The sequence below is a fragment of the Triticum dicoccoides genome, chromosome 5A (genome assembly GCF_002162155.2).
Source record: "Triticum dicoccoides isolate Atlit2015 ecotype Zavitan chromosome 5A, WEW_v2.0, whole genome shotgun sequence".
Taxonomy (NCBI): domain Eukaryota; kingdom Viridiplantae; phylum Streptophyta; class Magnoliopsida; order Poales; family Poaceae; genus Triticum; species Triticum dicoccoides.
In genome coordinates, this window is record NC_041388.1 from 635704705 (window position 1) to 635710972 (window position 6268).

Sequence of the window (6268 nt, forward strand, 5' to 3'; positions counted from 1 at the left end):
GGCGGCGGCGGCGGCGGCGGCGGCTAGGGTTAGGACCTTGCTGCGATAGATACCATGTAGAGAGATAGGTTATGGGCTGTGCAATCGTGATCTATTGATCGGTGCACCAGGCACGTATATATAAGTACAGAGGTGGGCCACAACCTCAACTATACAAGGAATACGGGAGGTGGGCCCTACACACACATATACACGTACACAATATACTCAACACTTACGTCTGTACTGTGTTCAAACAAGTACTCATTGCCGATCGACTATAGCAGTACCACAACACGCGCTCGTAGCGCCGGCGATTGAATCTGTCGATTGTACAATGCGCGGGTCATTCCGTGCTCGAGCCTACATAGATCGCACATGCTCGTCGCACAGTACATTACCATAGGATCCACATCCCGGTTTCCCAGCATTCCAATTCTACGGTCTTGTCGATTATTTCCTACTTTATGTGGGATCAAGAAATAGCACGTACATGGGCCTTCGCACCCAACACACACATTAGTATAGCATGTTCGTTCACATGTTTTATCATTAAAAGAAATCATTTGGTTTCATCGATCACAAGCCCCTGCTGCTGAACAGCAAAGCGACTAAACATGCAACAAATCACCAAACTCCAATTCATTATTATACACTAAAGGCACACACAAATTTAACCGAAGAACGATACTAAAACCTCAGTCTGATAAGTGAATCATCAAAGGAGAATCAACGCATCCAGAAGTAAGGCCAACATAGGAGAGGTGCACCACGCCAGGGACATAGCCAGTCGAGGAAATTCAGCCAGTGATCCTCAGAAGAACCCCCGGACAACACCACCCCCATGCTGCATGGTAGGCTTCACATGCCACCTACTCCATGACTTTTGCTCCTAGCATCAACACCATTTGATTTCTCTCCTTTTATCTGCAAAATTGCCCAATTTGTTAGCCACTGACATATCAACCCGATAAGCATAATTAGAACATTTATCAGCTTCTTTTTCCAAAAACAACAACCGTTTCCGCATCTCAAAATTGTCCAAAAGATAGCAGCGACACCAACTAACACCCGTTTTTTGGTTACATCATGTTGAACTTTTTTAATTCATCCACTAAGGCACAGAATCAGATTAGCAGGATTGATCTCAAATTTAAAGCATATTTAACAAAACCCTCCACTAATTTATTGCTCTCATCTTGACCACACAAAACACACAATTTTTGGGATCTATCCAGCCACTTTTCAATAAATAGTCTCTAGGTAATATGCTATTTTTGACCATCAACCAAAGGAAAACTTTGATTTTTTTGGTGGAAATTTATTGTTTCTTAAAAAAATTGTGGCAAACCACAATATTGAACAACAAGGTGTCTACAAAGCGATTTGACTATAAAAAGACCATATGCAATTAACAGACACTTAATAGAATCCTTGTTGTGAGACATCACATTCCATCACATCTCATTTTGAGGATATCCCACAGAGCTAGAGTATCACCTTACAAAGTTCTTATAAATCTAAGACCCTCCCAACTTCTCTACAAGGCATCAGCTGCAGTAATATTCTAATCAGAACTCAAATTATACAGTATGCAGACTAAGGCATAGCCTAGTGGTGGGAAGGGGCTGATGCCTGTTGGGGAACGTAGTAATTTCAAAAAAAATCCTATGCACACGCAAGATCATGGTGATGCATAGCAACGAGAGGGGAGAGTGTTGTCTACATACCCTTGTAGACCGTTCGCGGAAGCGTTATATCAACGCGGTTGATGTAGTCATACGTCTTCACGATCCGACCGATCCAAGTACCAAAAGCACGACACCTCCGAGTTTTGCACACGTTCGGCTCGGTGACGTCCTCGCCTTCTCGATCCAGCAAGAGGGGCGAAGTAGTAGATGAGTTCCGGGAGCACGACGGCGTGGTGACGGTGTTGGTGAAGAACAATCTCCGTAGGGCTTCACCTAAGCACTACGAAAACTATGACGGAGGATAAACTAGAGGGGACGGGGTTGCCGGCGCACGGCTTGGTGTTTCTTGATGTGTCTTGGGTGCTAGCCCTACCCCTCTATTTATATGTTGAACCTTGGGGTCGAAACTTGGAGTAAAAGCCTCCACAAAGTCGGTTTCCCCCGAATGGCAAGAGTCCTTCTCGGACTCCAGGGCCAGACGCCAGGGTTGCCGGCGTCTGGACCCAGACGCCAGGGACCCTGGCGTCTGGCCCCTGGACTCCGCAAAACTTCCTTTTGCACTTTCCAAAAACCTTGAGGGCTTTCCCCTTTGGCCCAAATAAAGTGTTCTCGTACCCAAACATTTCGGGAAACATCTGAAACCCTTTCCGGTGAATTCCGAAACCCTTCCGGAGTCCAAACACTATTATCCCATATATCAATCTTTATCTTCGACCATTCCGGAGTTCCTCGTCATGTCCGTGATCTTATCCGGAACCCCGAACAACATTCGGTCACCAACATACATAACTCATAGTACTATATCATCAATGAAAATTAAGCGTGTGGACCCTACGGGTTCGAGAACTATGTAGACATGACCGAGACACCTCTCTGGTCAATAACCAACAGCGGGACCTGGATGCCCATATTGGCTCCTACATATTCTACGAAGATCTTTATCGGTCAGACCGCATAACAACATACGTTGTTCCCTTTGTCATCGGTATGTTACTTGTCCGAGATTCGATCGTCGGTATCTCAATACCTAGTTCAATCTCGTTACCGACAAGTCTCTTTACTCGTTCTGTAATACATCATCCTGCAACTAACTCATTAGTTGCAATGCTTGCAAGGCTTATAGTGATGTGCATTACCGAGTGGGCCCAGAGATACCTCTCCGACAATCGGTGTGACAAATCCTAATCTCGAAATATGCCAACCCAACAAGTACCTTCGGAGACACCTGTAGAGCACCTTTATAATCACCCAGTTACGTTGTGACGTTTGGTGGCACACAAAGTGTTCCTCCGGTAAACGGGAGTTGCATAATCTCATAGTCATAGGAACATGTATAAGTCATGAAGAAAGCAATAGCAACAAACTAAACGATCAAGTGCTAAGATAACGGAATGGGTCAAGTCAATCACATCATTCTCCTAATGATGTGATCCCATTAATCAAATGACAACTCATGTCTATGATTAGGAAACTTAATCATCTTTGATCAACGAGCTAGTCAAGTAGAGGCATACTAGTGACACTCTGTTTGTCTATGTATTCACACAAGTATTATGTTTCCGGTTAATACAATTCTAGCATGAATAATAAACATTTATCATGATATAAGGAAATAAATAATAACTTTATTATTGCCTCTAGGGCATATTTCCTTTAGTCTACCACTTGCACTAGAGTCAATAATCTAGATTACACAGTAATGATTCTAACACCCATGGAGCCTTGGTGCTGATCATGTTTTGCTCGTGGAAGAGGCTTAGTCAATGGGTCTGCAACAATCAGATCCGTATGTATCTTGCAAATTTCTATGTCTCCCACCAGGACTAGATCCTGGATGGAATTGAAGCGTCTCTTGATGTGCTTGGTTCTCTTGTGAAATCTGGATCCCTTCGCAAGGCAATTGCATCAGTATTGTCACAAAAGATTTTCATTGGACAATTGATGCTAGTGGTTTCACCAACCATCAACAATTGATGCTCCTTCTTTATTTCTACTTTTGTGGTGTCAAACATCGCAAATATCTCAAGGATCATCATATATGTCCCCGGTATATTATAGTTCATCACGAAGCTCTAGCAGCTTGGTGGTAATTACTTCGGAGAAACATCACTATCTCATCTGGAAGATCAACTCCCACTCGATTCAAATGATTGTAGTACTCAGACAATCTAAACACAAGCTCAACAATTGAGCTTTTCTCCCTTAGTTTACAGGCTAAGAAAATCGTCGGAGGTCTTATACCTCTTGACGTGGGCACGAACCTGAAATCCCAATTTCAGCCCTCGAAACATCTCATATGTTTCGCGACGTTTCAAAACCGTCTTCGATGCCTCAACACTAAACCGTTTAACTGAACTATCACGTAGTTATCAAAATGTGTATGTCAGATGTTCGCAACATCCACAGACGACGTTCGAGGTTCAGCACACTGAGCGGTGCATTAAGGACATAAGCCTTCTATGAAGCAATGAGGACAATCCTCAGTTTACGGACCTAGTCCGCATAATTGCTACTATCAACTTTCAACTAAATTTTCTCTAGGAACATATCTAAACAGTAGAACTGAAGCGCGAGCCATGACACAATTTGCGAAGACCTTTTGACTATGTTCAGGATAATTAAGTTCATCTTATGAACTCCCACTCAGATAGACATTCCTCTAGTCATCTAAGTGATTACATGATCCGAGTCAACTAGGCCGTGTACGATCATCACGTGAGACGTACTAGTCAACATCGGTGAACATCTTCATGTTGATCGTATCTTCTATATGACTCATGTTCGACCTTTCGGTCTTCTGTGTTCCGAGGCCATGTCTGTACATGCTAGGCTCGTCAAGTCAACCTAAGTGTTTGCATGTGTAAATCTGTCTTACACCCGTTGTACGTGAACGCTGGAATCTATCACACCCGATCATCACGTGGTGCTTCGAAACAACGAACTGTCGCAACGGTGCACAGTTAGGGGGAACACTTTCTTGAAATTATTATGAGGGATCATCTTATTTACTACCGTCGTTCTAACCAAATAAGATGTAAAACATGATAAACATCACATGCAATCAAATAGTGACATGATATGGCCAATATCATTTTGCTCCTTTTGATCTGCATCTTCGGGGCTCCATGATCATTGTTGTCACCGGCATGACACCATGATCTCCATCATCATGATCTCCATCATCGTGTCTTCTTGAAGTTGTCACATCATCTATTACTTCTACTATTATGGCTAACGCTTTAGCAATAAAGTAAAGTAATTACATGACATTTATGTTGACACGCAGGTCATAAATAAATAAAGACAACTCCTATGGCTCCTGCCAGTTGTCATACTCATCGACATGCAAGTCGTGATTCCTATTACAAGAACATGATCAATCTCATACATCACATATATCATTCATCACATCCTTTTGGCCATATCACATCACAAGGTATATGCTGCAAAAACAAGTTAGACGTCCTCTAATTGTTGTTGCAAGTTTTTAGGTGGCTGCTATAGGTTTCTAGCAAGAACGTTTCTTACCTACGCCAAAACCACAACGTGATATGCCAATTGCTATTTACCTTCATAAGGACCCTTTTCATCGAATCCGATCCGACTAAAGTGGGAGAGACAGACACCCGCTAGCCACCTTATGCAACTAGTGCATGTCAGTCGGTGGAACCAGTCTCACGTAAGAGTACGTGTAAGGTCGGTCCGGGCCGCTTCATCCCACAATGCCGCCGAATCAAGATTGGACTAGTAACGGTAAGCATATTGAACAAAATCAACGCCCACAACTACTTATGTTCTACTCGTGCATAGAAACTACGCATAGACCTAGCTCATGATGCCAATGTTGGGGAACGTAGCAGAAATTCAAAATTTTCTACGCATCACCAAGATCAATCTATGGAGTAATCTAGCAACGAGGGGAAGGAGAGTGCATCTACATACCCTTGTAGATCGCTAAGCGGAAGCGTTCAAGTGAACGGGGTTGATGGAGTCGTACTCGTCGTGATTCAAATCATCGATGATCCTAGTGCCGAACGGACGACACCTCCGTGTTCAACACACGTATAGCCCGGTGACGTCTCCTACGCCTTGATCCAGCAAGGGGAGAAGGAGAGGTTGGGAAGACTCCATCCAGCAGCAGCACGACGGCGTGGTGGTGGTGGAGGAGCGCGGGACTCCAGCAGGGCTTCGCTAAGCACTATGAGAGACGAGGAGGGAGAGGGGTAGGGCTGCACCAACAGGGAGATTGAATCATGTGTGTTGTGCAGCACAAACCTCAAGTATATATAGGGGGAGGGGAGGGGCTGCGCCCCCACCTAGGGTTCCACCCCTAGGGGCGGCGGCCAGCCCTAGATCCCATCTAGGGGCGACCAAGGGGGGAGAGAGGGGGGCGCACCACTAGGTGGGCCTTAGGCCCATCTGAGCCTAGGGTTTGCCCCCTTCCACTCTTCCTTGAGCCTTGGGCCTTGGTGGGGGGGCGCACCAGCCCACCTGGGGCTGGTCCCCTCCCACACTTGGCCCATGCTGCCCTCCGGGGCTGGTGGCCCCACTTGGTGGACCACCGGGACCCTCCCGGTGGTCCCGGTACATTACCGATA